Source organism: Orycteropus afer, unplaced genomic scaffold (genome assembly GCF_000298275.1).
Source record: "Orycteropus afer afer isolate SDZICR_OR568_19922 unplaced genomic scaffold, OryAfe1.0 scaffold00171, whole genome shotgun sequence".
NCBI classification, from domain to species: Eukaryota; Metazoa; Chordata; class Mammalia; order Tubulidentata; family Orycteropodidae; genus Orycteropus; species Orycteropus afer.
The window spans coordinates 6,322,308-6,331,566 of NW_006921758.1; positions in this window are offsets into that span (position 1 = coordinate 6,322,308).

Genomic DNA, 9,259 nt, shown 5'->3' on the forward strand with positions numbered 1-9,259 from the left:
ACCAGTCCCTGGGGGAAAAAAAAAAAAAAAATCATGGTTGGTAAAGTAGAGGGTCAGTGAAAAAGAAGACCCTCAATGAGATAGATCGACACAGTGGCTGCAACAATGGGCTCAAACATAGCAACAATTTGTGAGGATGACTCAGGACCAGTCAGTGTTTTGTTCTGTTGCACACGTGTGGCAATGAGTCAGAACCAACTTGATGGCACCTAACAACAACACAATTGCCTTCTACCAGCCTTTGTCTCATTCATGAGGCATAAAAATAAGGATACTGGCATTTAAAAAGTAACATAAATTAAGATAAAACATATTTTTTAATTAAATAAAATAAAGGGTAAATTGGCCCAGAAATAATACTCATGAATGTACCTAAGTAGATCATGAATATATTATTATATGCTGCTAGCCTCATTAGTAGAGTTTTTAGTAAAGATATTTCAGAGACTTAAGTAGAAGAGTCATAATGCAGAAAAATAATTACTCCATGGATTGAAGGGTTCCACTCCCCTTTGCTATTTCTAGGATCCAGAAGATCCCAGGATATTTGTCTCTATTAATCACTTTTTTAAAATTTTGAGCAAAATAATTGAAGATCATTTACATTAAAGGAGGGGAAGAAAATCTCACTTCTAACATATGAAAATAAAGATAGCAGCTCCTTAGAAAACAAGCCTCATGATAAAAGTCACCTCGAGTATACTAAGCACTAGAGGCTAAGGCACTTGGCTGCTCACCAGATGGCTGGCAGTTCAAATCCATCAGCCACTCCTTGGAAGGAAGGTTGAGCAATCCTACTTCCATAGTGATACTGCCTCGGAAACCCAAGGAGGGGTCGCTATGAGTCAGGGCTGACTCGATGGCACATAACAACAACAACAGAAATAAATTTAAATAAATTAGGTGGATAATTATTTCATCCATCTTTTACCAGATGGTTGAATTGTTTGTGAAAATTTCCTTTTCTGTCTTGTTCAGTTCTTTTTGCCAAACTTTGGATTAAGGTGTGAATATTTCAAATTGGTTAAAAACAAACATTATCTTTTACAATAAAATGATAGATCCTTTAATGATCAAACCTTCATTCCTTCCCAATGTTCTGGTATTCCTAACAAAACTTGTATAACTGTTTCCCTTGATGGCTTTCTGGGTAATCTTAAAATGATCAATTTGCATATATGGAATTTTGTTCTCGTAAAGGCATGTTGACAATCTGTGGTGCAATGAATTACTTGGTCTATCTCTTCTAGCCATGGTCTTTGTCCCACCAAAGAAATTCGACAGCTTGTTACTAATGTAAAAAAGACACATGGCTGCCTTTTGGGGGTGGGGCAATGGAAATAAGATATATATAACCCTAATGTGGGGATTGGACAGTTTTCTCATTCTGCTAGACTTAACATGAGCCCCATAGAGGCAGAAAGGGGCATCTTACTGCCATTGAGAGAGAGAAGCCAGATGTGGAGTATGTCCTTGAACCCAGATCCTTGAGCTGGACTTCATCAGAGAAATGGTAGAGATGACTGGCAGAGATAACTGGCAGAGAGATGGCAGGAGCAGAATTGAGAGACTGGCACAAGACAGAGCAGAGGGCTTGCCAGCCCATGGAACAAGAAAGCTGAGTGCCTATGGGCAGGATGCTTCCTGGTGTAGTGGGGTGCACCTAGTTGTACCAATCTTCAGAACTAAAAGAGCACTGTAACACTTTCCTCAGCAGGGCAGAGGCCAAGCCAAGAGGTCAAGGGCCAAAGAGAAGCATGCATCCGGACATGGCTGAGGGGAAGTTGTCCTGATGGAAGAATTGTATCTTGAGCATTCCTGAGCTGGAATTGTAGCTGTTTCTTCCCTAATAAACCCCATAATAGTGAGAATTTTCTTTGATTTCTGTGTGGTCATTGAAATGAATTACCAAACCTAGAAGAGAAGTTCAATATTTTGCCCATAGAATCCTTCAATATTGCCACTCAAGCTTTGAATTGTGATGTTGGCAAAGAATGTTGAATATACCATGGACTGCCAGAAATAGTAGCAAATATGTCATGGAAGAAGTACAGCTGTAATGCTCCTTACAGGTAAGAATGGCTAGACTTTGTCTCACCTACTTTGGTCATGTTGTTAGAAGAGACCAGTCCCTGGAGAAGGATATCATGCTTGGTAAAGAAGAGGGTCAATGGAAATGGGAAGACCCTCAATGGATGGCTACAACAATGGGCTTAAGCATAACAAGGATTGTGAGGATGATACAGGATTAGGCAATGTTTTGTTCTGTTGTACATAGGGTCACTATGAATCAAAGCCAACTCAACTGTACCTAACAACAACACAACAGCAGAGAAGTAGTGAGTGCCATGGGATGGACAGTTGGTGTGTTAGGTGGGTTCTCTAGAGAAGTAAAACCAGTAAAACTAACATATATATAGAGAGAGAGATCTATCTTAGGAAAATGGCTTACAGTTATAGAGGCTGGTGAGTCCCAAGTTCTGATCAAACATCAAGCTGGAGGCTTTTCCCCACTCACACAGCTGCAGGGTGACAAGCTCAAGGTTGACAGGCAGTATTCCGGTTGCTGACTTCAGTGGATGACAAATCTAAGATCAGGCAGAATGGTGTATTGTTCAATCACAGACAGTTGTAGGCAGTACAACATGATCCAGATCCACAGAACATTCTCTAATTTTCCCTGGATGTCCATATATATATTGGAAACAGGCCACACCCCTAGGGAAATTCTCTTTTGACAGATTGGCTGCTTGAAACATATACATCAGATCTCATCATGGGAATAACCACATCACAACTGATTAAACCACTCAGGCTCATGGTCCAACCAAGTTGGACACAACCCCAACTATCAAAGTTGGTGTCAGAATTGGTAAAAAGTTTGGAGCATGGTGGCATGTCAGATTTCTGCCTCATAATAATCAGCCTTGGGTTTCTGATGGTGATTCATTCTGTCTCCCACTTGTGAAGTTAGAAGAAGTCAGAGGAAGATGCTTCCCCCATGCCCTTTTTGCACAACCCTTCAACATCCTATTAGTAGGGCTGCATGTTCTTCCCTGTTGCCCATGTTTGTGTGTGTGTTTAGATATTGACCTTGTAGAGGAGGTTTGCTCTCAGGAAATGATGAGAAGCTTCTTTCCTCAAAAATAACTCTACCACACATTCTCTTTAGAAGCAGTCCTCCTCTAACAAACACCTCTTTTAAAATAAAACAAAAATACATAAGAAAACTATTTGATAGATTCTTATAAAGTTAAACATATTTAATATGCATCTCAGCAATTCCACATAAAAGAAATGGAAACATATGTTCACACAATGACCTGTACATAAGTGTTCACAGCAGCTTTTTTTCATAATAGTCCCAAACTGGAAACAACATAAATGCCCATCATAAATAATGGATAACTAAATTGTAGTATATCCATACAACAGAATATTATTTTGCAGTAAAAAGAAAAAAAACTACTAATACATTCACCAACACAGGTGACATCAAAAGCATTATGTTGAGTGAAAGAAGCTAGACATCAATGACTACATTATATATGATTCTGAATATGACAATCCAGAAAGGTAAAACCACAATGTTAGAAAGCAGATCAGTTATTGTGAGGTACTATAGGTAAGGAGCAGACTGACTGTAAAGGGGCAAGAGGGAAATTTCTGAGGTAATATATATATATTCTATCTTTTTGTGATAGCAGTTACACAACTGTATACATTTGCCAAAACTCATTAAATTATATCCTTAAAATGGGTGAATTGTATTGCATGTAAATTATGTTAATAAAGCTGATTAAAAATAACTGGGTGAGGCAGTATCACTATGGAAATTCACAGAAAAAAAAAGCAACAATTTAGATGCATGGTACTCAACATATTTTGAATCATAGTATTTAATGAAACCTTAGACTTGGTTTCATAAAATTAAAAGAAAAAAATTATTCATAAAGAAGTTGGCTGAACTTACTAAAGACATCCATTGGTCTGGGTTGAAAAACCTTTCTTTGGAGGATAACCCTCCAAAGACATTCAGAAAGGAATTATAGAGGATGCTGGAAATACATATTAACCACTTAACAATTTTTCCAAGATGTTCAAGTTTGGTAATCCATTGAAAATCATTTTATGTACCTTCTTTGACTTAAATTGCCAAGGATTATTAATATCAGTAATCCCATATAATTTCCTACTGAGGTATTAGTTTTGCATTCAATTTATATGTTTCCTTTTCACTTGTACCAAAAGATAATTGACTTTGTCATTTTTATAGTTATAGAAAAATTGTCACTTTTCTTATAACTAGAGTAAGACAGAGTTCAGAATCAATTTTATTTCTACCTTCCATATTCATAAATGTCAGCACTTAAAAACACATACTTTATATGAATTAGATAACAAGAACCACATAGAAGTCACAGACTACTTGATTAATTTTAGCAAAAAATGTATTTAAAAGTTGAGGATCAGGATAATGATTTCTTAAAACTCTCACTGTTAGTATAGCTTTTAGAAAACCTTGAAGACTTCTAGGGATATAAGTTCTTGGTGGGAAGACTGCTTCTACAGACACTGATATTCTTACAAAAGTTTATACAATTAAAAGATAGGTATTACCAAGACAGTTTAAATGATAAGTTTCATAATTTTTGGAAACTAGAATCCATTAATGATAATGCACTTGCAGAATTATATATTTTATGTGATTCTGTTTCTATCAAAAGGAAATTTGGTATTATTCACCAGTCTCCTTTAAAGAGTTTTTATCATTGTACCCTTATTATTAAGAACAAACTAATGAGACTTCTAGTAAGATGGCAGAATAGGCAGACAAGTTATGCAGACATTTTTCAATAAAGAAAAGAGAAACCATTGACAAAGATACAGAAGATAATCCTGGAGCCCTGAGCTTTGAAAGAAAGTATACAGAAGTGGATAAGGCATCAACTAGTAGAAGAACCTGCATGAAAACAATGAGTACAGAGATGAACAGAGCTACAGACTGTCAGCTACTCTGACAGCACCACAGTCTGAATATTCCAAGTGGTATTATGATCTGAGAATTGACCTAAAGATCAGCCCTCGTCATCAAGGGCTGCAGGGACAACTGTGTGCCCAGATGACTAGGAAGGGAAACAGCAAAGAGGGAGACAACCTGAGCTACAGATTTTTATCTGTCCAGAGGGCACAGCCATTTGAATGTTTAGAAGCAGCAGCCATTTTGGAATTTAAAGTGACCAAGGGTACAGCCATTTTGAATGTTTGCAAGAGGAAGACATTTTGGATATTTAAAGTGACAGCATTCTCATTCAGATTCCAGGGACCTAAGAATAGGCTTCACTTGCCAAAGAAGGCAGGGACACACAGGAGACTGACAATAGAAAAGGGGACAGGTGGTGAGTATATAAGTGCTGCCATCTAGTGAATACAGAAACACAGTACCCTGTTTACTTAGATGACATCCAAACAAAACAAAGAAAATGAAAATCTTGGGCATATCACTCCAACATGTTGCTGTTATGTGCCGTGGAATCAGACCCAACTCATAGCAACCCCCCCTTGGGTTTCTGAGGCAGTATCACTACAGAAGTAGATTTCCAAACCTTTCTTCCAAGGAGTAGCTGGTGGGTTTGAATGCCAGCCTTCTGGTTAGCAGTCAAGTGCCTTAGGCACTACGCTACCAGAGCTCCCATTCCAACATACAATAAATATAAACTCCAACATACAATCACCAATTCAATATAAACACAAAAATGCCAAAATGTCTCGGCAACAACACAGCATCACGGTCCAGACAAAGAAGTAAGATAAAGCAGGAAAAACAAGGGACCAGGATACAGAACCAAAGTACATTCCTGAGGAAGAAGCAGCATTGGAATTCCCTGATAAGGAATCCAAAGGGATTATATTTAGGTATCTTCAATGGATTGAGAGACAGATAAAGGAAAACACTGACGAAATTAAAGAAAACACAGACAAAACCATAGAACAATTTTGAAAGACGATACAGGAAAAAAAAATGTAAAATTAGAAATGATACAAAATACACAGATAGAAATCCAGAAGATTAATACTAAATTTTCAGAAATAGATAAACATTGAATGTGCAAAGAAGTAGAATTGAATCAGAGACAGAATTACTGAGATTGAACACAAATCCTCAATACTTTTTGGAAAGGCGTCAATCAGAAAAAAGATCAAAGCAAAATGAAGAAAACCTAAGGTTCACATGGGGTACCATCAAAAGGAATAACCTACATGTAATCAGAATTCCAGAACAGGAAGAGACAAATAAACCTACAGAGAAAATTGTTGATGATTTGTTAGAAGAGAATTTCCCTTTATGATGAAAGATGATAATATATCCATTCAAGAAGTCCAGCGAATCCCAAACAGGATAGACCCCAAAAGAAAATCACCAAGACATATCATCATCAAACTCACAAAACTAAAGACAAAGAAAAAATTCTGAAAGAAGCACAGGGAAAATGAAAAGTTACCTACAAGGGCAACCAATAAGTCTAAGCTCAGATTTCTTGGCAGAAACCATGCAGGCGAGAAGACAATGGGATGATATTTGGAAAACACTGATAGAGAGAAATTTCCAACCAAGAATTAGATACCCAGAAAAATTGTCCCTCAAATATGATGGTGAAATTAGGACATTTCCAGATTAGCAGAAATTAAGGGAATTTGTTAAAACCAAACCAACCTTATAAGAGATGCTAAAGGGAGCCCTTTGAACAGAGAACCAACAACAGCAAACAACAACCAAACATTAACACATATGATGATATAACCCAGAAATCAAAGCAGTTATGGAAGTATCCAAAGTAAATAAGCCTACAAGATTGTAAACAGGGAACCAGAGACATCAATTGACAAATGAGGACAACTACAAACCAAAAACAGGAGGGGGAAAAAACTGTGTAGGGACAGGACTTCTAAATGTTAGGGAAGTCAACACAACTACAAGATAGAATGGACTTTTCTAAACTTGGGGAGAAAATTATAAATCACAGGGTAACCTCAAAGACAATAATAAACCTTCACATCAAAATAAAAAAGAGGACAAGCACAAATATTTACCAAATATTAAAACAATAGCAATGAAGGAAGTGATAATACAATTCATAAATAAATGAGCTCAGCACAGAAAATTATATGAAACAAAGAAATCAGCAACACTATAAAAAATACATAACAAAATGACAGCAACAGATTCATACTCGTCATTAATTACACTGAATGTCAATGGATTAAATGCATTGTTCAAGAAATGGAGAGTTGAAGACTGGATAAGAAAACCTAACCAACTCATCAATATGCAGTCTACAAGAGACACACTTTAGAGACAAGCCAGAAATAGACAAAAAAAACCAAAGGTTGGAAAAAGATATATCAAGCAAATATCAACCATAAAAGAGCAAGGAGTTGGAATATTAATTTCTGACAAAATTGACTTTAAGACAAAAACCATCATAAAACACATAAGAGACAAGGAAAAATTATATAATGATCAAAGCATTGAGTAAACAAGAATATATAACAATAATAAATATCTATGCACCCAATGAAAGAGCCCCAAAATATATAAACCAGACTCTAACAGAACCGAAAAGACAAATAGATGACTCCACAGTCATAGCAGGAGACTTTAATACATTACTTTCAATCACAGATAGAACTAGAAAGAAATTCAACAAAAACACAGAAGAACTAAATCAGACAATCCACCAACTTGACCTTATAGACATCTACAGAGCACTACACCCAATAGCACAATATACATTCTTTTCCACTGCACATGGAACATTCTGCAGGATAGACCATATGTTAGGCCACAAAGCAAGCCTCAATAAATTTAAAAACATTGAAATACTGCAAAGCATCTTCTCAGATCACAATTCTCTAAAATTAGAAATCAACAATAGGAAAATGAATGGAAAAAAAGCAAACACATGGAAACTGAATAACATCCTCCTTGAAAACGACTTGGTAATCTTAGTCAGAGAGTCTCACTTCCGTTGAGCAGGATCAGACTCGTAGTGACCCCTTCTTGGGTTTCTGAGGCAGCATCTCTATGGAAGTAGATTGCCCAGTCTTCCTACTGAGGAGTGGTTGGTGGGTTTGAAACACCAGCCTTCCGGTTAGCAGTCAAATGTCTTAGGCATGACTGGGTAATAGAAAAAATAAAACATGAAATTAGAAAATTTTTTGAATCAAATGAGAATGAAAACACAACATACTAAAATCTTCGGGACACAGCAAAGCAGTGATCGGAGGCCAATTTATACCAATAAATGCACGTATCAAAAAAAGAAGAGCCAAAATCAACAACTTAAGTCAACAACTCCAACAATTAGAAAAAGAGCAGCAAAAAAAGCATATAGTCACCAAGAGGAAAAAAATAATAAAGATTTGAGCAGAAATATATGAAACAGAAAATTGAAGAACAATAGAAAAAATCAACAAGACTAGAAGTTGGTTCTTTGAAAAGATTAATAAAATTGACAAACCACTGGCAAATGTAACACAGGAAAAGAGGGAGAGAATACAAATAACATGAATAAGAAATGAAATGGGTGACAACACAACAGAACCAACAGGAATTAAAAGGATAATATCAGGATACTTGAAGAACTATACTCCAACAAATTCAAAATCTAGAAGAAATGGACAAATTTCTAGAAACATATTACTTACCTAAACTAACAGAGGCTGAGGTGAAAAATTTAAACAGACTCATAACAAAAGAAGACATTGAACAGATCATAAAAAATTACCAACAAAAAAAAGCCCTGGCCCAGACAGTTTCACTGGAGGATTCTACTAAACTTTCAGAGAACAAATTAAACCAATCTTACTCAAACTATTCCAGAAAACAGAAAAGAATGGAATCCTCTCAAATTCATTTTATGAATCAACCGTAACCTTGATACCAAAACCAGGCAAAGGCATCACTAAAAAGGAAAACAACAGACCAATATCCTTCATGAATACAGATGTAAAAATCTTCAACAAAATCCTACTCAATAGATTCCAATAACATATCAAAAAAAATAATACATTATGACCAAGTAGGGTTCATATCAGGTATGCAAGGATGGTTCAACATTAGAACAATCAATGTCATCCATCACATAAATAAAACAAAGGAAAAGAACCACATGATCATATCAATTGATGCAGAAAAGGCATTTGATAAAATCCAACACCCATTCCTGATCAAAACTCTCATCAAAAGAGGAATAGA